At 36.5% G+C, this 26,169-nt stretch overlaps 1 long non-coding RNA gene across 2 annotated transcripts in view; it reads left to right on the top strand.

Annotated features, from left to right (window-relative positions):
• LOC149749792 (uncharacterized) overlaps positions 1-25,740 on the top strand; it is a 72,221-nt gene extending 46,481 nt beyond the window's left edge. For both annotated transcript variants that reach the window (XR_016392513.1, XR_016392514.1), the window contains exon 5: positions 14,444-25,740. This is a non-coding gene — a long non-coding RNA (uncharacterized LOC149749792). The remainder of the gene's footprint in view (positions 1-14,443) is intronic.
• Positions 25,741-26,169: the final 429 nt, after the last annotated feature.

Raw genomic sequence — 26,169 nt, 5'->3', positions numbered from 1 at the left:
CTCCAGGTAAGGAGAAATGTCTTATCCAAACTAATAATACCATCTTTTTAAATGAATGGAATATTTAGTGTATACTAGGAACTATGTTATTCTCTACTTTTAACCAATTTTTATTGTGAAATTTAGTATCCTTAAGGATGAGTCTATAATAAAAGATATGTAGGTCACTGATTTATCAAAAAAAAAAGAAAAAAGAAAAAAGAAAAAAGACACGTATGTAATGCCACTCAGGTCAAGAAATGGATAATTGCTTGCTTCCCAGATTTGCTGAGCAGCCCAGCCTACTTCTGACTCCATTCCTTCCCCCCTCCCTACTGCCCTTCTTCTGAGGGTCATGATTATAATTTAGCTTTTCTTTATAGTTTTACACATTCACATGCATTCAAAAATGATGTATTTTAGGGCTTCCCTGGTGGCGCAGTGGTTGGGGGTCCGTCTGCTGATGCGGGGGGCGCAGGTTCGTGCCCCGGTCCGGCGGGATCCCGCGTGCCGCAGAGCGGCTGGGCCCGTGAGCCATGGCCGCTGAGCCTGCGCGTCCAGAGCCTGTGCTCCGTGGCGGGAGAGGCCGCGGCGGTGAGAGGCCCGCGTACCGCAAAAACAAACAAAAATGATGTTTTAAAATGTACTTTTAACTTCAGATAAACTGATTTGTAGTAGTGTATATGCCTTTATGTCTATCTTCTTTCACACAACTCAACATTTGTGATAGTAATTCATGTTCTTTTTTGTAGCATTACCTTGGTCATTTTCATTCTATTGTATGAATGTATCACAATTTATTCTACTGTAAGTATTCTAAAATTAATCCATTTTAGAATAAATGGCATTTGTTCGTCTGACTGATATGAATAGCATAACTCTAAATAGTCTTGTGCTTGTTTCTTGGAACACATGTGCATATATTTCTATCTCCTAATTCTCAAAATTTGGTGTTATGCTATATCCCACACTCATGTTTCTGTAGAATTCAAAGATATATTCTTATGAAAGAAAGTTGGAAAGGAAGGACAGGCTGAGGTAACACAACAGAACCAGATGTACTGAATTGGTTGCCTGATTGCAGTCTCACAGATTTTTGGTTCAGTATCTAATGGGTTAAGCTGAGTTCCTTCACGTGTCACTGAAACAAATGAATAGAAGAAGTAAATGATCAGTGTCATCTTTATCGTTACTAATTCTTTGTTTAACCTTTGGTAATATGGGTGAGATGCAATGCCTTCCTGCTCTTATGCTTGGTTCAACCATTTTTATTGCATTATTTCTGTTCTTTTGTCTGGCTAAGTTTTTCCCATCACAGAGTATGCTGTTCCCTTTGCCCGAAATATGTTCTTATTGTAAAACATTGGTCGCATGACTAACTCCTTTTGTTATTGAGGTAAAGCTGACGTACAGTGTTAGTTGCAAGTGTATGACCTAATAGTTCAGTATTTGTATACACCGCTAAGTGATCACTATAATAAGTCTAGTTACCCTCTGTCACCTTACACAGTTACAAACAATTTTTTTTTCTTGTGATAAGAACTTCTAAGATTTACTATCTTAGATTCTTTCAAATATGGAACTCCTCCCTTCCTTCTCAGGATCATTTCATCTGAACTCGGAAATCTTCTTTGATAGTCCTACCGCCCCCAGTCACTCTCTATTACATTTACCCCTTATAATTGCTGTTAGTTAATTCATCTCTTCAATGGTTATCTTGTTTATAGTTTATTCTTTTTTCTGGTCCCTCCTTTCCCTGCCTTCCAGAAATATAAGCACCAGGAATCTCATTTCTTTTGTAGAACAAGTTAGCTACAGTATGTGGAACAATACCAGTTCATAATAGGTGCTCAATAAATGTCTAATGAATAAATGGAAGAAAGGAAGGTAGAGGTTTGGAAGGAGGCCAAGCAGTAAAGAGACTATTTGCATGTTTCAAAAATGCTGTAATTCTTCATGACAGGTGTAAAAGAGGAGATTTGTGGATTCAGATCTTATAAGGAGACTAAGCAATCAAAGATACCAAACCATTGAAGGTTAGAAAGAAGCAGGGAGCTCAGTGTTTCCACACAGTGAGGCAGACTGAAAGTAATAAGGGAAACCAAAAGCCCAGGACGGTGTGTGACTGTCATTCCAATGTTCTATATACCTCTTTGCCAAGCTATACATACATGAATTCCTAACAGTCTGACTAATGTTCATCTCAAAGAAAGAATCTGAGTCAAAGTGACCTCAGGGTTACTAGCCATGGAAACAGAGGAGGGAGAGTGTGGTCATTAGACGCTGTTGTCAAAGAACAAAGGAGGGACAAAAAATAGAAGTTTGGTGCTCTCCCACATTGATTTGGAGGAAATTGGCCAACATCCAATGTGAGCAAGGCAGTTGGGTAACCCTGGGAGAATGAGTCGTCTTGGCAGGCTCGCAGAAGTGCCTGCTTGTGTCGATCATCACTGTAATGACAGATACCAAGGGTCAATATTTACAAGGGTCCACTAGGATGAGTAGTAAGATGAGTCTAGGAGTGGTCCCCAGGAAATCACAGAGCAGTGAGGCTCATAGAAGAGATATAAATTCCAGGAGTTGACCAAACTGTTAGCTATAAAGGAAATGTATATTTAACACATGAAGAAAAGAGAGCCAAGTACTACTGTAGGCAGATCCAATAGGAATGTAATATAATACTTGTGGTTACAGACAGGGAAAATGTTTAAATATCTGTAGTGTCAAACTGCCATATATTAACCCTTTAGTCAAACACGGTTTCTACCCATTTAGGCTATTTTCCTTCCCTGCCAAAGATGGCAACTTTCATTTTACCATGTTAGTGAGTAAGGGAAATGACTCATTTTACAGACAACTTGGCAAGACTATAAGTAAGAAAAGGAGGGCATGAACTGTGTCCTGTAGGTAACAAAATGCTTTTCTAAAGTCATTGCTGGGGAAATAGTAAAACATTACAACCCAGGAAGTCCAGGTAAATTATATGAGAGAGTAGTCAGTAGATGTCACAGGGGAAAAATACAAGCATTTCTGAGAGGAAAAGTAAAAGGCTTTGATGTGATGTCTCTGACACCTAAGTGGAGCAGAGAATCTGAGGCAGAGATCCATGCCTCTCATTTGTGAGAGCTCAAATAGGGAGGGTTGTGCTGAGTAATTTTGCTTGGCAATGAACTTAATACCTCCCTCCTCTTCCCCTCCCCCCACAAAAAGCAAAATTAAACTAGGTAGCAGAGGTAGATCATCTCCCTCCTAAAGCCGACTCAGCATTCCACAGCATTTATACATCAAATTCCAAGAACTAGGCTATAAAATGTGGAGTTCATTTTGCCACCTTGCAAAAGGAGCTTCAGCTTCTCATTTCTCTTACCTTGTGATGAGGAGGCCTTGAATGGGTCGTTCCTGAGGACCAAAGAGACCCAAAGAGTGATAATGGCATCCCAACCTTGATCTCTGTCTCCCCTAAGAACTGCCAAGCCCTGTGGGCCTTGAGGAATTTTCTGTTTCTCCCCCAATCTCTAGGAACAAAGGTGTGACTGACTCTTTCAACTGAGTGACTCTCAAGGATCTGTAGAGAATGAACTCTTTCATTAAAGTAGCACAGGAAATCCCAATGCTAAGAGGAGAAGCCAGTCTCAGTACAACCCTATGAAACATCTTATTTTCTAGTCTAGGGGTAAGGCAATGAAAATTCTCAGTTCCTGCCTCACTTAGAGGTAGTACAGGTCAGAACTTCCCTGGTGGTGCAGTGGTTAAGAATCCGCCTACCCATGCAGGGGACATGGATTCGATCCCTGGTCCGGGAAGATCCCACGTGTCGCAGAGCAACTAAGCCCGTGCACCACAACTATGGAGCCTGTGCTCTAGAGCCCGTGAGCCACAACTACTGAGCCCACGTGCCACAACTGCTGAAGCCCACATACCTACAGCCCATGCTTCTCAACAAGAGAAGCCACTGCAATGAGGAGCCCATGCACTGCAAGGCAGAGTAACTCCCACTCGCCCCAACTAGGGAAAGCCCGCCCGCAGCAACGAAGACCCAACACAGCCAAAAATAAATAAAATAAATTTCAAAAAATGTTAAGGGTGAAGGGTTTTGTTTTTTTTTTTAAAAAAAAAGGTAGTAGAGGTCAGAGAATAATTGAATTTCAGAGCTGAAACGGATATTTCTGACTACCTACTGTAATCACCTCACCTTCCTGTTAAGGATATTACCAGGAAGGAGAAGTGACTTATACAGTTCATCCCATCATGGGTTTATGTAATGTCTATTTACATAGCACCAAACATACTTTTACCAGGCACTTCATTATTGGTTATACAGATAAAATATGACTAAGACTTGATTCTTGCCCTCAGGAACTTGCTATCAATTGGGCAGTTAAGATGAGTAAACCGAGAAAGGCATTGCCGTAGTACAAAAGAGGACAGTGTACACAGTGGTTAAGAGTACAGGCTGTGGGTTGAAGCTATCTGAGTTCAAACACAATACCACTGCTCACACGTTGGGTGGCCTTGGGCAACTGAGTTCACTTTACTATGCTTCAATTTCCTTTTCCATGAAATGTTGATAACATTAGCATTTATCTTATAGGGTTACTTGCTGATTAAGTGAGAAAATGTATACTCAATGCTTAGTAAAATATTTAGTAGTAGTAATCGATCAATAAATGTATTATTATCAGTAGTAGGTGCAATAGAGTAGGAACATCATCATTATCATTAGATTCCAGGTGTGGTAGTTTAAAAAGAAAGCTTCCCAGCAGTGGGATTAATAGTCCATGATTATATTAAGGTTTAGGAAGAGTGTTCTGGCAAAAGGGGTTAAATTATTTTCTGGTTTCCTGGACTTTGACTTTGTGGAGCCTTCTGAATGTCAAGGTTTTGGCTAGAGCTGTAACTGAATTGCAAACATAACTCTCATGCTCGTGATGATCCTGGATTTATATGCCATGTGTTCCAGAAAATGGCAGTGAAGTTTATGAGGAAGAAACAGCTCTTTCTCTTTCATACAAAGGTGAAGTTTCAGTTGGAAGTGTGGCTTCCTAGGGTGTTTGTTCTTACCCCACTGACCCAAACAGAGTGAACTATATGACAACAGGGTGTATATCACAGTATGTCATAGAGATGTAAGTTGGTAACATTTTGTATCTTCCACTGTAGGCTGTAAGTATTCTGAGGTCTGGGATGTAGCAGTTATCTATTGCTGAGTAACAAACCACTCCAAAACTTAGTGACTGTTTTTAGTGACTGAAACAACAGTAGTTATGGAATTTGCATTTCGGGCAGGGCTCTGTGGGGATGACTTGTTCTGCTCCATGCTTGACTTGAGGCTGAGATCCACTTTCTGGATGGCTCACTCATGTGGCTGGCAAGGTGGTGATGGCTTTTGGTAGTGAACTCAATCAAAACTGGAGTACTCATTTCTTGCTGGCTGCTTATTTGGGTTTCCTTACAGCATGGCTACCACCTCAGAGCAGTCAGACTACTTACATAGTAACTTATTGCCACTCGTGAGTGTCACAGAAGTACCAGGCAGAGACTGTGTGGCTTTGTAAATCTAGCTTCAGGAGTCAAATAACGTTACTTCTGCCATAGTTGCAAGTGCATCCACATTCAGGGGGAAAGAACATAGGCCCTCATCCCTCTATGGTGGAAATGTCAAAGTTACATGATGAGAGGGACATGTGGGTATGACTCTGTTGAGAAACACAATCTGCCAAAAATGCCACTTCGGTTTTGCCCACCAGAGCGTCCAGAACAGTGGTGACACAACACGGGTACTTAATCAATATAGCTCTGAATGAATTATAGCACTGAATACATTGAGTGAATGAAAATAAATGAATAGACTACTATTGCTACCCCAGTTCCTGACCCTTTCTGAATGACACGGATATTAGTATCAAACTTGGCTCCTGGCTTGAAATTTTGCTCTTTAATCTGGGCACTTACTTATGTATGTCTGTAGTTGATGTTGGAGTCTTAAACTCCTTTGGGGAATAAGGAAATGATTACAAAGACAGAGCGGTAGTGCCTTTGAAGAAAAGTAATTTGAATAAGTGAGGTAGAATTTGGTTGTAAAGATTTATCAAGTCGTCAAAGAGAGGAAAATAGTTCTGAAGGAGGAAAATAATTGATGATGAACCAGCGTGGTTGCGATGAAGGAAACAATATGATGACAAGAGATCGGGCAGCTTCTAGGGGAACAGCAGCCAAAAGAATCATCAGCAAAACTCTGTTTAATTAATGAACGGCAGCAGAAGGAGGTGCTCTAAAAAGATTAGAGATGGCACTTGAGGCTGTGCCTCCTGGGAAATATTGGATGACTGAAGTACTTCTGTGTGTGATGTGATTAAAATAATCAACTAGAATGTTGAACATTGAATCATGAATTTAAAAGATTTTGTCTGCCTGTGTAAAGCAAACATAAGACAGTCATTTTTGATTAATCTTGGCGAATAGGGAAGACCACCAATATAATGGTTGTTTCCAGAAGCCATAGTGGAAATGTCTTATTCTTTGTCCATAGCAACCTGATATATTATTGTCCATCAAGATTTTAACTCTGTGCCCTTATTATAAAGTATATTTGGAGCTGACAGTTGCAACTTGAGCTGCGTAACTTAGGATAAAAGGTACAGATTGTAAATTTCTCCTCTGTATCATCCATGATTATTTTTATTTTTTTAATGAAAACGAAAGAGTGTGTAATCTTGTTAGTAAGTGCAACTCCTCAAACTTCAGAACAGAAAAAAAAGTAGAATTTTGTTGATTATGTCACTCTTGATCATTTTGCCATTGTCAAGTGTTTCTTGGATTCTTCCAGAATGTTGACATTTACCCAACTTTGATTGAAGTTAAGGGAAAACTGTATTCCCTTTTTATTTGCTTTTTATCATCCTTTTCTAAAATTTTGTTATAGGAAAAGAGGCACACAGGGATTTAGCTATAAGGCTTCTGAGTGTTATGAATTAACAAGAGAGCAGTATTATTCCCATATCTCTGATTCCTACTGTCGTGGTGGGAATGACCAATAATTACGTTTTTTTTCTTATTTCACTGTACTACAATAAATGCATGTTGCAGCTGAACGGGTTTGACAGAAAACATACTTCAACTATGTGACTACGTTTACAGTTATTTACATATTAATGGTATAGGATTTGGACATCATAATGTCATCACTGGCTTTCAAAAACACTTAGAATATTCTTTTAATTAAGTTTAGATTTGCTATGAGAGTTTGAAAATATAATTTGTGCCGAATTCTAAAGCTGAGTAGTCAAGGACATTATTTAAAAGTTCTCATAAACTTTAAATTATGCTTCAGTTGATGTTTCTTGCTAAGCAGAACATTAATTTGGTTTTGCTGTATATAAATATATCAAAATTAAGAAGTAAATATTTTCATCGGCTCTTTAGACACTCGGATTAAGGTATCTGAAGCAGGCTGGTCAGGAACCTTTGACCTAGTAGTGGAGTTTACAGATATGGCAAACCCCTACGGCAGATTAAAACATTGCATACAAAGACACCAGCTATGTCTTCAAAACACACCAAACGTCACTGCATAGTTTGTTAAGGTGATCATATAAGAGGGCGAAAAAATTCAGGTGGGGCTTTGGCTACAGAGTGAGACACTGCCGCCCCAAGCTACAGTACTTCCACTTCTTTGTTCTCACTAGCTCCTCACTTCCCACCAGCACCTTTCAGTAGAGTCCTAATCGCCACCTATAATTAGATTTTTATTTGTGCCTTAACATGCTTAACGTCCGCCTCCCTCAGACAGGGGATACCCTTGATGGAAAGACTATGGGTAATTTGTGTTTCCCTCTGAATTCCTGATACTTAGTATAGGACATCACATATAGTAGGCACTTCAGTTAATTTTTATTAAATGTTAAAAGATGCCATTTTGGGAAAGAGATTTCTCATTTAACCTTAATCAGAGCAGCACCAGGATTGGTCCCAGGCATAGACTTTAGAGCCTCAGTTTACATTCATATATATGTGAAATCATCAGCACTGCCTTCTCTCAGGCAACAGAGTCATATGCATTTAATTCAGGATCTGTTTTCTTTTTTTTTTTTTTTAACATCTTTATTGGAGCATAATTGCTTTACAATGGTGTGTTAGTTTCCGCTTTACAACAAAATGAATCAGTTATATATATACATATGTTCCCATATCTCTTCCCTCTTGCGTCTCCCTCCCTCCCACCCTCCCTGTCCCACCACTCCAGGCGGTCACAAAGCACCGAGCTGATCTCCCTGTGCTATGCGGCTGCTTCCCACTAGCTATCTACCTTACGTTTGGTAGTGTATATATGTCCATGCCCCTCTCTCAGTTTGTCACAGCTTACCCTTCCCCCTCCCCATATCCTCAAGTCCATTCTCTAGTAGGTCTGTGTCTTTATTCCTGTCTTACCCCTAGGTTCTTCATGACATTTTTTTTTTCTTAAATTCCATATATATGTGTTAGCATACAGTATTTGTCTCTCTCTTTCTGACTGACTTCACTCTGTATGACAGACCCTAGGTCTATCCACCTCATTACAAATAGCTCAATTTTGTTTCTGTTTATGGCTGAGTAATATTCCATTGTATATATGTGCCACATCTTCTTTATCCATTCAGCCGATGATGGACACTTAGGTTGTTTCCATCTCCGGGCTATTGTAAATAGAGCTGCAATGAACATTTTGGTATGTGACTCTTTTTGAATTATGGTTTTCTCAGGGTATATGCCCAGTAGTGGGATTGCTGGGTCATATGGTAGTTCTATTTGTAGTTTTTTAAGGAACCTCCATACTGTTCTCCACAGTGGCTGTATCAATTTACATTCCCACTAACAGTGCAAGAGGGTTCCCTTTTCTCCACACCCTCTCCAGCATTTATTGTTTCTAGATTTTTTGATGATGGCCATTCTGACCGGTGTGAGATGATATCTCATTGTAGTTTTGATTTGCATTTCTCTAATGATTAGTGATGTTGAGCATTCTTTCATGTGTTTGTTGGCAGTCTGTATATCTTCTTTGGAGAAATGTCTATTTAGGTCTTCTGCCCATTTTTGGATTGGGTTGTTTGTTTTTTTGTTATTGAGCTGCATGAGCTGCTTATAAATTTTGGAGATGAATTCTTTGTCAGTTGCTTCATTTGCAAATGTTTTCTCCCATTCTGAGGGTTGTCTTTTGGTCTTGTTTATGGTTTCCTTTGCTGTGCAAAAGCTTTTAAGTTTCATTAGGTCCCATTTGGTTGTTTTTATTTCCATTTCTCTAGGAGGTGGGTCAAAAAGGATCTTGCTGTGATTTATGTCATGGAGTGTTCTGCCTATATTTTCCTCTAAGAGTTTTATAGTGTCTGGTCTTACATTTAGGTCTTTAATCCATTTTGAGTTTATTTTTGTGTATGGTGTTAAGGAGTGCTCTAATTTCATTCTTTTACGTGTAGCTGTTCAGTTTTCCCAGCAGCACTTATTGAAGAGGCTGTCTTTTCTCCATTGTATATTCTCACCTCCTTTATCAAAGATAAGGTGACCATATGTGGGTGGGTTTATCTCTGGGCTTTCTGTCCTGTTCCATTGATCTATATTCCTGTTTTTGTGCCAGTACCATACTGTCTTGATTACTGTAGCTTTGTAGTATAGTCTGAAGGAAAAGATTTTTGTTGTTTTTCTCTTAGTGATTATGAGCCCTCTTAACTCAAATACACTTGAATTTATACTTTTTGATCGAAATTATCATTACTTTTGGATCACCCCAGGTAGAAGTTCCAATGATATTGTCCAAGTTAATTTATCTTATAGAAAATTTAGGATGGCTGCCCATTTCTGGTGTAGTGAATTTTCCAGTTCCTAACAGAATATCACCCACAGAGACTTGGCTGCTCCTTTCAACAAATGAAAGGGAACACACTAATTTCTTAGCTCATCCCAGGATACAAGACAGCACCATGAATCAAAGATCAGAGTTTTGCTTGATTCAGCCACCAAATGCCACTTTCTTCTCAGTGTCATCTAGCGATGACACTTGGATCTCTGCTCATCCTGACTCTAGCCAAGAGATAATTGCTTGGACTGAAGCCTAGGCATGCAGTACACATTGGCTTCCTGTTGGGAACCACACTCAGAGAGAGAGTGTGTCAACCTTCGGTTCTTACGTAGCTTTTTCAAAGAATTCTTGACATCGATGATTCCTCCTTGCAATTTTTGGAATACTAAGACTATATAACAATTTATTAGGAGCCTCTTTAGCGACACCTAAAGACTGTGGGAAAGATGAAAAGAATGCACACAAAGGACAGGTGGACTTGCTGGGGCTCAGCGTGCTGTTTGCTCTGTTTGTATGTCATTTACTGCTGCTGGCAATTTTAAGAATATATTCTTCATTGGATATCTGAAATAAAATACGTTTGTCTCAACTTACCCTAATTCAGCCTTTGAGAAAGTTTATCTTACTTTGGAAAAATAGTTTAAGCAAAGCACTTGAGGGAAAACGGGTTAGAGAAAATGTCTCCAAAAACTCAATGTCTTCATTAGTAGAAGTTACAGCTACCCCACTCATCTTTTAGATACTGAAATCTGACCTAACAAAATGAAAAATAAATAATCTAATTAAATATCAGGGAACTCCAGTGGTTATTAAGTATAAATACAATTAATGAATACAAAAGGACTTTCATAGTACATTATATTTTACAATTATTTATAATAGAAATAAAATAAAGATAATAAAAACCTTGGAAACTTTATTAATTGTAAGAGTTTATAGTGCTTGCAGTTACTGTGTTTTGTTTTGTTTTATTTTCCTCAGAAAACAGGTTGAAACCTCTAATTTATTTTATGAACTGCCAAATTTTGCAAAAGAGTCTAGGAACTCATCATGATTTGCCCCCTTCCAGAAATTCGTGTATTCCTCAGAAATCAATTCTACTTAAAACTTTCTGATTAATTCAATCATTTCTGAGTGTTCTGGGAAATAATTTATTTAATAATCTCTGCTTTGGAAAAGATACTTGGAAAAATGAAAAAAGAAAGAATCATTAATAGAGTATGAAATAGGTTTGTTAGTTGACTCCAAGGAGGGTGGGGATTAGACTGTGGATGCAGAGTTTATAAGAGAAGAGGAAGAAATATGGAAGCAGTCATTATAAATACAGGAGGAAATCACATCTGTTAGAACTCATGGCCTGTGGCTATTCTGGATCACAGTTAGGAAAATGGTAAAGTAGATCTAGGTGGTAGACCAGGCGTATGACCCAAAGTAAATCCGTTGAACTGTGTGTGCCTAGACTCTTGAGCCTCAAAACATTCTCGTTCCTATTGGAAAAAAAAAAACACTATTATTTTCTGAAACCACACACACACACACACTCTACAGTGCTCGTACACTGGGCATCTTTGCATTATTAGGAATTGATGGTAGGAAGAGCATCATAGCTCGACAGAGTGGAGAAGTGTTTGTGAGAAGTGTTTGTGATAGAAAGGATTTTCGTACTTTAGAAGGCAAGTGTGATCACAGAATTCTTAAATCATGGCAAAGAACTCATTTCTTTTTGCCCTGTCAGACATTTGGTATTTCAAAAATGAACAGCTCTTACATTTTTGCAGTTACAGCAAGGCCTTCTCATGACTGCCATGTCCTGGCTGCTGACCTTTGCTCCAGTGTCATCTGGTGTCACTTTCCACCTTGCTCGTCTCACTGCAGCTACTCTGTTCTTATTTTAGTTCTGTGCTCCGATCTCTTTTCCAACACCTAGCCTCACACTTTCCCCCAGAGGAAGAATCTTTCTCTTTCTTTCTTTCCCTTTCTTTCCTTCCTTTCCTTTCTTTAACCTGAATGCCTTCCTATCAGCCTTTCTGTCTTCCTTTCTCTTTTCTTTTTCTTTATTCTATCTCTCAGCTCCTTTTGTAATTAGTCCCTTCTCATGTTTCTGTCCTGCCTGACATGTTTCTTACTGGGAGATACTTTTCCTGTGCACCTCATCTAAGATGGGTTCCCCCGTCTTACCCTCAGCTGTTAACTGCCTCAATATCCCATTTTCACTTAAGAAGTAAGAATTTTTTATTCTGCACTTCTTTGATATTGATATTTACATCTATCAGAATAATTTAACTCTGGGACATGAATTCCTATGACTGTCTGAAAACATTCTGAGGGTGTATACCAAAGAGTTTCTGTTTTTCAAAACTGTTCATAAATCATTTTCATAAGTAAAACGAAGACTCTTAGAGCTACACATTTTCATTCATTCCAATTTCCATAGAATCAATCGAACAAATATTTTTTTCTCTGCAGAGAGATCAAGATGGTTTTCCTCCCGGATACTTTAGTTTTCTATTCTTAGATTTGTATGTATATATCTTTGAGTGTGTATGTGTGTGTGTATATATATATACATATATATATATGTAAAAACTGTATTTGCTCCCACTCAAATGTGGAAAGAATAAAATATGATGCTTTATTCCTCCATAAGTGTACTTCAGAAAAACTTAAACTTCCTAAGGGAATGTAATTCATTATGAGGTGAATACTCAGTGAAGTCATAGTTCACACTTACTATCAAGGTTATTCATCCCATCTCAAAGGGTGTTCCATCGTTTCCTTCCCAATGCAGGCCCGCTCTAGGTGCACGGGGATACCTACCTGTTCCCAGAGATTTGACAAAGGGGCCTATGGTCTGCATGTTCTTCTCTTCCTGACTTATAATAAATTCTAGATTACCATAAGTGATCTTTACTAGACTCTGAGTCATGGTTTCACATCTTGCTCTACCTGCTGCTGAAGTAGCTTAAAGCTGGTATAACTCATGGTCTTTTCAGAGTACAGTGGTTCCCTTTCTGCAGTAACTTGGCTCCATCTTGATTTTCTTTGCTTCAGATGCTCTGAGAGCATCTGAAATGCCTGCTTTCCAGGTCCTGGCATAGACTCTTCATGTCAAGGCATCCATCCCATGGCTACCTATTCCCTTACCATGGTGGTCTCAGCCTCCCCAGGAAGTTTAGCTCTCAATCCTCAGCAATTCCACTGGGGGTGTACCAGGCCTTCTAGATCCCTCTCCAATCCTGTGCAGACCTGACAGTATCTCATGTCTACTCTCTTCTTAAACATATCAAGCCACTCTCTTTCCTTAGCTATAAACAACAGCTAGCAAATCCTTTTCAGAGGGAAGAACTTTCAGGGTACTTAGCAAGTGAAGAGGCATCACCATGCAATTTAAAAAGCAGACCTTCAAAGCAAAATAATTTTCTAGGTACCTCTCTTGCAAGAAGAGGTTTTTTTAAAAGTTATATATAAATGACTGTGAGATCACTAACTAAAATACACATCTAATTAATATATATTTTTTAATCCAACACTGCCTTCTACCTTGTTAGCTACAAGATCCCTTGGAATTTTGAGATTCTGATATTGTTGTTGACATAGGGTATTAGATAAGTTTTTTCTAATAGGAAAAAAAATAAGTCAGCATTGAGACTTGAAGCTGAATCGTGACTGTGTTATTCTGTGCTGAACTTGCTCTATTTTTACCTGAGGTAACAAACTTCATGGCCAAGCCTTCATGGTAGAATGGGCACAAAGAAAGAAATTGGCTTACCAGTAAGAAGAGGTACTAGGAAAGTGTTTTAAATTTTGACATCTGGTATCATATATTATGTTTAGTTTGGACAGAGTAGTCTTTTCTTATTCACTATGACTGGCCTCACCGGTCAATTAATGACAGAAATAATTTAAAGAGGGGAGTCATTTAAAAATGTTTGATATAGATGTACTATTTTAACTGTCATTCACTTTATAATAATTTGAAGCAGGGCTACATTTACTGTTATTTGGTTTTTGTTTTTGTTTTATTTTGTATCTTAACATGAATTTACTTATCTTGTATAAACTGTATTTATAATGCATTGTCTTTTATTTCCATGTTGTTTGTCTTTTTTAAGTGAAATGAGAACGTAAATGTATTTGTAAAATGATCCAAGACTATAATCCTCATAGATTTTATATTCCTCTGCCTAATTTTTTAAATTTATGTTTTTCTATACATAATTCAAGACTTTGTTTGTAACCTGCTTAAGTATTTTGAAACCATTAAGCACAGACTTCAAAAGAACTGCTCTTTCCATGCTCATATTCCATTAGGTTATATAAATAACAAAGAAGTAATAAAAAGGACACCTGGGGGAAACAAATTGAGAAAAAGCACAAATTATTCTTGATAAACATGCAGCTTATGTGGTGGTGGCAGAAATGGGAGAGTATTAGACCATAATTTAGTATCCTGGTGCAGTCCTTGGTTGATGAACATAAGTTTTAAGTCTTGCAAAGAAAATTGGTATTCTTAGTTAACCCAATAGGTTAGTTAAATTGAGACCAGTTAAAAGGGCTTCTCCCATGTTTACACACATTTTATATAATCATATCAATCATGCATGTATTTTGTATTTCTTTTCTTTTGTCTTTTAGCTTGGTTGAATTCAGTAGCCTTCTGGAGCCCCTTCTCCTGGACACCTACTCAACTATGTGTTGGGAAGACCAAGGCGAATAAGGACTGGACTCTGAATGCAGTGAGGGTCTAAAAGGGAGATAACAAACACTCATCCATGCTTTATGTAGTAAATCCCACCAAGCACAAAATCTAAAAGTACATCGTTTCACATATTAAAAATAGGCCCCTATGTCACTTATTCTTATGCCAGTTTTTCTTCAGTATTTTATGTAAAATTTTACTTGATAATTTAGATCAAGTTTTAAAGATGTAAAAATATCTGGATAAAAGTATGTGCCCTTATCACTAATTGTCAGTCTACATCAGCTACTATTTATTTTAAAGTACTTCATTCCAGTGTGAGGAGGGTTACATTTAAATATTTCTCAGTCTCCTGAGATTTCTGATTCATATATGTAGCTCTGAAATACTGTGAGCAGGGTGCCATTCAATGCTTTTATGGAGTTTGTTTTTTTTTTTTTTTTTTGCTGCTCGTGAACTGCTATGTGCCAGATGCCCCATTCATAACATCTCTTAACTCTGATAATGAGTAGATGTCATTATTTTGCCTTCCAGCACTTCTGATCAATATCAGGCTAATATTATTTTCTCTCTGATTTTCCTTTATATTTTCAAAATTTATAGCAAACACAAAATGAAGTAATTATTTAATGTTTAACACAGTACAGTTTTTTTTTGACTGCCCTCTAAGCCCTTGCAACTAGGATCGACTTTATTACAAGTTTAAAAAATTATGAAAATATTTTAGCATAAATATTTATTTAGTGGTACCCTTAACGGTGAATTTATGAGTTTTTTAGGCCACTTTTCAAACTCATTTTAGTTTCAATTAAGATTTGGTGGAATATTTTTTAAACTCATATAAGAAAATATAAGACCTAAAAAGGAAATGTAAGTCACATTCTTTAGAATTATCTTTCTGTTTATACCCAGTATTTCTTAGTTATCGGAATAAAATTGTGAGCCCAGTGCCTGACACATATTTGGCACTCAGAAAAGTGTATTAAATGAATGCATTCAAACTGAAATAACGTAACTGCTTAGTTAAGGCTTCTCTTGTTTTAGGTGTTTTTTTACAAGATTCTTTTCATTTTAAAAGAGATAATAGAGACTTTAGAAACTGAAAGGTAATGTTAATAGGAATCATAGCAATTATCTCGTCTATCTTCTCCAATTTTCAGATGGAGCTGACAAAGAAATTAAGTGATTTAACCAATGGCAAGTTAAATAGACTTCAAACTTTCAGATGTATTATTAAGCCATGTAGTTAATTTGGTTCAAAGTTTTGATTTAACCAACATGTATTAAGTATGTGTAATGATGAAGGCACTCTAATGAGCGCCAAGCTTAAAAAAAAAAAGAAACACGAAATTCCTACCCAAAGTTTGTAAACTACGGACTAGTATTTGGGAACCACTGAAATTTGATTCTTAGGCTCAGGACTGGAGTCTGGGCGGGCGATACTGATTTGAGAGTCATTAGTATACACTTGTAATTGAACGGATGCAGTGAATGAGATCACACAAGAAGAGGAAATAAAACGAAAGAAAGAGTAGAACTAGTGGATTCCTGGTGAAGACGTATTTATAAGATGATACAAAGAGAATCAAGGGGGAAAAGAGACATATAAAAGGAGTGAGAATCAGATGATAAATAGTTCCTTGAAAATCAAGGGACAAAGAGAACCAGGTAGTAAATGATGGGAGGTTTCTTGTACCTTGCAGAAAACTCAATTATGATGAAGACTTAAAAGACACTATTAAAATCAGACATTCAGCATCACTGGGGATTCTTGCAAAAGTGCTTTGCTACAAAGGGAGTAACATATGAGCCACAATGAAGATTGCAAATTCTTGGAAAGAAGGAAAGAGGAGGAAAGAAATAATACAAATAAAAGACCAGCATTTTCCAGAATGAGTTCTGCTATCTTCACAGGTTTTAGTAGCTATTACTTGAAAAATATAAAGGAGAGCGTTGGGGTAGAGAGTTCACTTGTGAGATATCTTGAGGAAACAATTTAAAAAGTTAATTTTGCTGCAGGACTTCAGAAAATTTATTTGGCAAATGGGAATGGAGAATATCCAAAAGAGGGTATATTTGGTCATCTATCTTCTTTAAAAAAAAACAAAAACAGTTTTTGGGATTACTATTCTATATTAGTCACTTGGGAAATTTTGCTTTGGAATAAAAAGAAAAAGCCAAGATATTTAACACTAATAGAAAAAGAAAGAAGAGAAAGAAACAACAGGAATTCAAAAAAAATTCTCCAGCTTTATTAAGATATAATTGACATATAACATTGTGTAAGTTTAAGGTATACAATGTGTTGATATGATACATTTATATATTGCAAAATGATCACTACCATAGTACTAGCTGACACCTCCATCATGTCACGTAACTACCATTTCTTTTTTGTGGTGAGAACATTTAAGGTCTACTCTTAGCAACTTTCAAGTATATTAAACAGTTTTATTAGCTAAAATCACCGTAATGTAATTAGACCCAGAGAACTTATTCATCTTAAAACTGGAAGTTTGTACTCTTTGGCTGACATCTCCTGATTACCCCCAACCCCCTGCCTCTAGTAACCACCATTCTAGTCTCTGTTTCTATGAATTTGACTTCTTAAAAATTCCACATATAAGTGATATCCTACAGTATTTGTCTTTCTCCAACTTACTTCAGTTAGCATCGCGCCCTCAAAGTCCACCCATGTGATAGGTTGAAAGAAACCTTGTTTGTGTTGAGGTGTGAATCCCTTCTACTCCAGGATAAGTTTGATTAGATTTGAAAGCCCAAATATTGGAATTTCAATATGTTTAAAGGTTCAGTGCAAATAAAGACCTTCTGAAGTCAAGTGTACACTCAGATAGTGACAGAGCCATGCAACAGAATTTCTATTCATTTGTGTTTTCTTCACAAAGACATCCAGGAAAGATGCATCAAAGGGGAAACCTAGCAGAAAATCTTAAACCAAAATAATTGGTAAGGTTGATTAAGAGAGGAGAAAGCATGAAGCAAAGAAACTTAGTAAGTACTTTTTTCCAGCTTTATTTCAATATAAATGATATATAACATTGGGTATACTTAAGGTGTACAACATGTTGACTTGATACACGTATATATTGCAAAGTAATTACTACCATAACATTAGCTAATACCTGAATCATAATTTCCATTTATATTTTGTGGTGAGAATATTTAAGATATACTCTCTTAGCAACTTTCAAGTGTATAATACAGTATTATTAACGTAAATTACTATACTGTACATTAGATTCCCCAGAACTTATTTATCTTATAACTAGAAGTTTATAACCTTTGACCAACATATCACTTCTCTGCCACCTCCCAGCTCCTGGTAACCACCCTTTTTTTCTCTGTTTCTACAAGTTTTATGAATTTTGGGTTTTGTTTGTTTGGTTTTTTTAGATTCCATATGTAAATGAGATCATACAATATTTGTCTTTCAGTGTCAGGCTTATTTCATTTAGCATAGAGCCCTCAAGCTCTATCCATGTTGTCACAAATGGCAAGGTGTCTTTCTCATGGCTGAATAATATGTACATATGTATATACACCCCCCACCTCATCTTTATTCATTCATCTGCTGAGGAACACTTAGGTTGTTTCCATATCTTGGTTATTGTGAATAATGCTGCAATGAACCTGAGAGTGCAGATATCTCTCCCAAGATCCTGTTCTCATTTCCTTTGTATATATACCCAGAAATGGGATTGCTGGATCATGTAGTAGTTTTATTTTTAATGTTTTGAGGAACCCTCTTAGTTTTCCATAGTGGCTGCACCAAGTTACACCCTCACCAATGGTGCAGGAGAGTTCCTTTTCTCTACATCTTCGCCAACACTTGTTGTTTCTCGTCTTTCTGATAATAGTCATTTTGACAGGTATGAGATGGTATCTCATTGTGGTTTTGCATTTTTCCGGTGATTACTGATGTTGAGGACTTTTTCATGTACCTGTTTGACTGTCTTCTTTGAAAAAAATAAAGAAGATTGAAATCATATCAAAAGCCTTTTCGTACCACAGTTGCATAAAACTAAAAGTTTTCCTAGTTTCCTAGTTTCTCCTAGTTTACCAGGAGAAAACTGAAAAATTAACCAATATGTGGAGATTAAACAGCATGCTACTGAACAACCAGTGGGTCAAGGAAGAAATCAAAAGAGAAATCAAAACCATTTCTTGAGACAAATAAAAATGAAAATACAATATACCAAAACTTATGGAATGCATCTAAAGCAGTTCTAAGAGGGAAGTTTTTAGTGATAAATACCTACATGAAGAAAAAAGAAAGATCTCAAATAAACAACCTAATTTTACAACTCAAAGAACTAGAAAAAGAAGAACAAACTATGACCAAAGTTAGTGGGAGGAAAGAAATAAAGATCAGTGCAGAAATGAATGAATGAGAGACTAAAAAGAAAATAGAAAAGATCCCTGAAACTTGAGTTTTTTTGAAAAGGTAAACAAAACACACAGACCTTTAGCTAGACTTATCAAGAAAATAAAAGAGGATTCAAATAAACAAAATTATAAATGAAAGAGGGTACATTACACCTAGATACCACACAAATGGAAAGGAATATGGGAAACTACTATGAACAATTATGCACCAACAAATGGACAAACTAGAAGAGATGAACACATTCTTAGTAAGTACTTCTACTGGTCTTACATTCCTGCTCATTTTCTGGCATTCCAAAATCTTATTTGAAATTTTGGACATAAACATTCTTAGAAGAATCCACTGGTTAACAAAGAACATTTTGTTTCATACTTAAAATTTTCTTTTCAATTCATAACTGGTTTTCTGTATGTGAGACATATTGTTTTCTTATACCAAGTGAATGCTGTCGGGAGTGATCTTCCATCACTTGTTCCTGTTTCTGGAACACGGCTTGCTCTGTGGCTTGGCATTTTGGAGCTGTCCCTTTTAGACAAGTCTTGAATAAACCATCTTCTCACATAATTTGGCAGAAGCAAAATGGCATCCTCATGTAAAATGTCACCTGCTCTAGACTGGCATTATTCTTGAGATTATAAGTATTCGAATAATGCTCTAAGATTCCTCTCTGTTTATCTCAGAAATATTACTCCCTGATGGTTTCTAAGAGGATAGATTTGGTTATTTTATTAGGTCAAACTTTAATCCTTGATAGAGAGCAAAATATTTTAAAAACAGAGCCTAGGACAGATAAAGTTTGATTTAGTAATTAAACATTAGAGCTGGAAAGGAAAATAGAGTTCACTGATTTCAGTGATTAGTGAGATGACTCTAGAAGAATTTCTGTTTCAGTACCATTGTGGAGAAAGAAGGTAAGCTAAATTAGGGTTTTTGGTTCCTTGGTTTTCTCCCCTCATAGCATTTCTTTGGGTTTCTTTTTACATTGTGTTTTTCTTTAGTAGATTAACATTTTATTTTAAAACAATAATTTAACATAAATATTTCATATTGAAAAGTTGGAAAATTAGTTTTTAAGGGATTAAATGATTTTCCCAAGTCATAACTCTACTAAAAGATACAATGGGAACTAGGAACATGGTTTCTTGTGTTTTAGTGCTTTTTGATTTTTATTTCATGTTTTTGTTCTATTAAAGATCTAAGAACCCAATTGGAATTCCATAATAGGACATGATGGCTTAAAAAAAAAATAGAAAGAATGAAAGAAAAGAGTTATAAAGTGAATTAAAATCATCAATAATTATTCTTGCCTACTGCATTTTTCCTTCAAATAATTATTTCTTCACCTGTTTATATTCTTCATACTGTATGTGATAAAGAATTTAAATAATAAAATAAAAATTTCCCCAAAATGTATTCATCTCGATCAGGGTTTCTCAACCTCAGCACTAAAACTTTGGAGTGACACATTTTTTTGTTGTTTGCTGTCCTATGCATTGTATAATGTTTAGCAGCATCCTTGGCCTCAACCCACCAGATACATGGAGATATGACAGTCTTTTACTCAGTCATGATAATCAGAAATGTCTCAGAGAATGCCAGATATCCACCAGAGACAATACTACCCCCGGTTGAGAACGATTGATCTAAATAATGTACAGTCTAGATCCAAACTGAGACACCAAACTGAAGATAATCTTACCATATGTTAGCTATTGTGAGTAGACACTTGTTCCAAGATTTTAAGCAGTCCATTGTGATATTTTAGAAATTCTAAGGAAAACAGTCGTGGCTGTAAGAAGTGAGGCAGGTGTGGGAGTCAAGCCTTAATGCAAGCAGGTGAAGTGGGCTGCATGAGTGTTGACTATGTGCTTGGTGCGTGTGGAGAGTCCACAAAAATATTTAATATTCTAATTTAATTGAACTCAGTTCTTGTTAACTTTTTGTATTATGTGACCCTACATGTAATAGGCCAAAAGAGTTAAATATTTGTCTTTGATGGCTGGACAAGGCAGTCAGACTCTAGAGTAGAGTATGGTGATGGTGATGGGGATTTTAAGCTTGCCACTTTGATGTCCAGATGTGTCTTAGAATGAAAGACGGAAAAAGTCATGAAGAAAGGGCTATCTTGAGGACTAGCTTTCCCTAGTTACAATAAAAGGGAATTATTTTTTGTTTTTTTGTTGTTTTTTTTTACTTTGTATTAGTGAACAGCTATTAATCCCAGTGTGGAATTGTTCCTCTATCACCCACATAGTTCTCTTGAGTCTCTCAGCCACAGTGTCTGATCACTTCCTGGTGTAAAGCATGACTCAGCTTTGCCCAACTAGATTACTTTCATGCTATTTTCTGTACTTGTTCTATGGTCATTGGCATAGAGGTAACTATTACTTTAGCATTTTGACCTGTAATGATTTTATAAAGTAGCTGGGACAGTGATTATCTTACCTGTCAATGCAAAGAGCCTAGCCACAACAGGAGAGAACTAAGCCACCAAGCAAAAAGATACAAAGGCAAACAGACCCTGAACGATAAAGCACCTCAAGACTCTTTAATCACCTGGATCCAGCTGTATCTGAAGCTCAGGTTGCCCCTTGGACATCCAGCTACATGAGTCAACAAAGTAACCTTTTTTTTTTTTTTTTTTTGCTTCATCTAGTTTGTGTTAGGTTTGCATCACTTACAATTGAAAGAGGTCTGCTGAGTATGGAGAATATTCCCATTGAGCAAATGTGAGCAAGGAATTGCAAATGCATAGAAATAAAATGACAGCTATACAGATGAAAGACTAACACGAAACAACAAGAAAAGCCCCTTGAACTTTAATGCAGGAATAATGAACAAATAAAGAGTATGTGTGAGCTATCTCACAAAAACCTGTTCTTCAAGGAGAAGCAAGGCATCAGAGAAAAATGACCTCATAACAGATTGAAATAGAGACGATAATGGAGGAGGAAAATGTCCAGAATCAAACCAGAGAGTGTGTCCTTCTATTCACATACTGTTTGCAAATTCTAATGATGGAGGACCAGTAATTGAGTTCACCTGTGTAAGAACTGTATAATTCATTTATTCAGCCAACATTTACAAATTATCAACCAAGAGGGAAGGCTTCCAAGTTGTTAAACACCAAGTCTCTGAACTTCAGTCTTTATCCAAGATGTAAGTCCAGGGAGGGGAAAAAAAATTCAAGAAACCATGAATAGTATAAAAGCTATTGTAGGCAAGTGCAGAGTGAGACAGACAATTCACTCTATTACTTATGGCTTCTTCAATTGTAAGTGACAGAAAAAGGAATTCAAACTAGCTTAAGTAGGAAAAAAATTTGCATGAGGTTGCATTCAGGTTTGAACTCCTGAGTCCATGCACAGCTGGTCTCCTGGTTTGAACTCCTGAGTGCATGCACAGCTGGACTCAGGAGTTCAAACCATGGCACCTGAATTCTATCTCCTTCTCTACCTCTTAATTTTGTTTGCTTCTGAGTTGTCTTTCCACATTGTTGCAAAGAAGACAATTAGCAGATCTGGGTTAATGTCATTAGAGGTCATGACTCCAAAGGTAAAGTTACCTCTTTTCCTCACATGACATTTATTGACTCTGCTTTAGTCTTAGGCCCATTTCTGGAGCAATCTCTGTATCTAAGAGGATGTGCCTCAGCCTTGTCCATGTACCACTTCTGCAGCTGGGTGCTGGGACCATGATACTGACAGACCCACCAAGATAAGGTGAAGTGAGAGCTACTGAAAGGAAAAGAAGCTATGTAGTCAGTATCATTTATGATGATGATGGTTATGATGATAACCTTCATCATCATTATTCTAGATGACATTCAGTCTCCTAACACATCCTGGGTGGGACCTAGAAGTTGTCATGTCACATCTGAGCTAACTATTAAAGAGTAAGTATTTGTATGACTACTGTTGGTTAGGGTGAAAAACAAGAGGATACATTAGTGTAGAGGATTCAGTGTAATTATGCAGGCATGCTTTAGCAAAATTCGCTAATGTCCAAATATACACAAATTGTCATCTACCATTTATTGAGTACTGATTATGTGCCAGGCATTTGCTAAGTAAGCTCTTTAATTTGATCATCTCATTTAATTCTCCCAAATTTTACAAGGTAAGTATTACTCTCTTTCTCAAATTGCAAATAATGCTCAGTGAGGTGAAATAATTTACTTAATTAGCAAGTGGTAGAGTTTGGATTGAGACACAGGAAGTGTGAAACAAGAGCTTGGATATTTAATATGACTTTGTACTTAGGGGGACCATACATCTCAGTTTATGCCTCTTGTCCTGATACAATTATTAATTGCATCCCCTTCTACTTCAAAACATGTTCAGATTTTGACAATAAATTATATAACATGAACACTGCCTCCTTCATGGATATGTTTGAGCTCCCTTGTATTTTATATTCTTGTCTTTCATTGAGAATGATTTTAATAATCTTTTGTTTTAGGAGAAGAGCTTCATATTTACAAAGAAGGTGCAAAGATAGTACAGAGAGTTCTGATATCCCCACACCCACTTTCCCTTATTATTAGCACCTTATATTAATTTGTCACAATTAATGACAATATTGATACATTATTATTAACTAAAGTTCATACTTTATTCATATTTCCTTAGTTTTCACTTAGTGTATTTTTTCTGTTACAGGATCCCATCCAGGATATCACATTATGTTTAGTCATCATGTCTCCTTAGGCTCCTCTTAACTGTGACAGTTTCTCAGGCTTTCCTTGTTCTTGATGACATTGGCCCTTTTGCGAAGTACTGGCCAGGTGTTTTGTAGAATGTCTCCCAACTGGGATTTCTCTGATGTTTTCCTCACAATTATAATGGGGTTATGGGTTTGGGGGAGGAGATCACAGAGGTAAAGTGCCAATTTTATCACATAACATCAAGGGTGTATACTATCAATGTGGCTTATCATTGTTGATATTAACCTTGATCACCTGGCTGAGGTAGTGTTTGACGTGTTTCTCCATTGTAAAGTTACTCTTGTAAAATGGCTGTTAACCTTTTCAAGTTATGTTCATACAGAGAACATGCACACATTTTAAGTGTGTGAATCCATGACTTTTGACAGATATATTTACCCATGTAACCACTATCCCTTTCAAGATGTAGAACATTTCTGTCAGCCTTCTAAAGTTGTTTTAACTTGTCTTAATTTAATCTTTTGATTTCATAGAGTCCCTAAAGAATCCTTTCAGTTATGATTGAGTCAGAAGTGCCCCAACTCTTAGCAGACATATCACAATTTTGAGCTGCTCTCGAAATAAATAACCAGATTCTTAACTATGTTTGACTCTATCAGGTTACCTTTTATAGACTGGCCATCTCTCCATATATCTTTCCTGACTGGAATAACTAGGTAATGCAGACTTACCATCCCATGGACTTGAAACCTTGTCCTATAGGTAAGAACACCAGGATGAACAAGCCTCAGAAAGGGAGACTTAACGAAAAATCACAAGGAACCAATCTTTATAACTGCTAAAGTGTGACAGGATGTGAAGAAGGCTGACATGGCTGTGACAAATCTGGCTTAGAGAAGACTATTGTGGATAATATCATGGGATACCACCGCATTTTATATTCAGAGATTTCTAAGAGTGGACCTGAAGTAGGAGCAAGACAGGTATGGTCTTAACATCCTAAGTAAGACATTATCAGTATTCGAAAGAGGTTTCTAAAGCACTTTTATCAATTCCTTTTTTAAAGTATTAATTATAATATTAATCACTGTTGGATTTATAGGGAAATAATGTTTTACAAGAAGCAACATAAATATAAGTGTAAAAGTTCATGAGGCGGCATCATGCAAGTTATTTTATCAAAACTTATATAAAAATCATGGCATATAATTAGAGCTGAAAGAAATGTTAAATCTCAGAGAGCCACAAAAAAAAAAAAACTCTTCAGTTTATAGATAATAAAAATGGATGAGTTGAAAAATTTGCCCAGATAATTGGATCTTAACCTTATATATAAACTTTATTGTGGTATAGTTTACATAAACAAAAGTATATGCATATTAAATATATGATTGATGAGCTTATAAAATATAAACTAAGCATAAAACTTTATATACTAAAAACCACCACAAATTAGATATATAACATTTTCATCACCCTGGAAAGGTACCTTATACCCCTGTTTACTCAATCCATCCCCTATTCTCAGACCCAGGCTGATCTGCTCTCACTACATATTAACTTTGACTTTTCTAGAATTTCATATAAAAGATGTCATATTGCATACACTGTCTTTTGTCTTTCTTCCTTTACTTCCTATAACATTTTTGAGATATATCTGTTTAGTGTATAGTAGTTGTTCCCTTTTATAGCTGAGTAGTATTCCATTGTATGGATATACCACTTGTATTTATCCTTTTGATGGGCATTTGTGTTGTTTCCATTTTATAGTTATTTTGAATAACACCACTATAAACATTTATACAGAAATACCTGTGGATTGTTCTTTCCTTGGGTAGAAGTGGAAATGTTGGGTTGAATGGTAAGTGTATGTTTACCTTTATGAGAGACTGAGAAAGACTTTTCTAAAGTGGTTGCACCATTTTGCATTCTGACCAGCAGTGTATAAAAGTACTAGTTCTGCTGTATCCTTTCTAACACTCACAATGGTCAGTCTTTTTCATTTTAACCTTTGTAATAGGTAGTGGGATCTCATTTTGGTTTTAATTTGCTTATCCCTGAAAACTAATGGTGCTGAACATCTCTTCATGTGCCTACTGCCTTTTGTGTATCTTCTTTAGTGAACATATATTTTTTCTGTGTGTGTGTGTAGTATATAACCTTCCTTATGTACAAGTTCTTTGTAAAATATATGTTTTGTGAAATTTTCACCATTTCTGCTTCCTTCTCCCCTATTTTCTGAACGAGTCTCTGTAAGATTGACATTTTTCCTTAGATTGTTGATCACATTCACCAAGGAATGCCATCTGGACCTAGAATTTTCTTTGTGGGAATGATTTTTTATAGTTACTTTGTTTATCTTATTCAAACAGCTTTGCTGAGATGAATTTTACTTATAAAATCCACTAATTTCAAGGATACAATTTAGTCATTTTTAGTAACTACCAAATTATACAACCATCAACATGAATCAGTTTTAGAATATTTTTATTACCCTAATAAGATCTCTCATGCCCATTTCCAGTTTATCGCCATTCCCACCACCAGCCCCAGGCACGGGAAGGTTTTTCACTGTAAAGGAAATGTAA

Source organism: Delphinapterus leucas, chromosome 3 (genome assembly GCF_059928025.1).
Source record: "Delphinapterus leucas isolate spDelLeu-1000000601 "Yukka" chromosome 3, BTC_Dleu_Yukka2, whole genome shotgun sequence".
Lineage (NCBI taxonomy): Eukaryota > Metazoa > Chordata > Mammalia > Artiodactyla > Monodontidae > Delphinapterus > Delphinapterus leucas.
The sequence above is the reverse complement of the archived record's forward strand: the minus strand, read 5'-3'. Positions and strand labels throughout refer to the sequence as shown.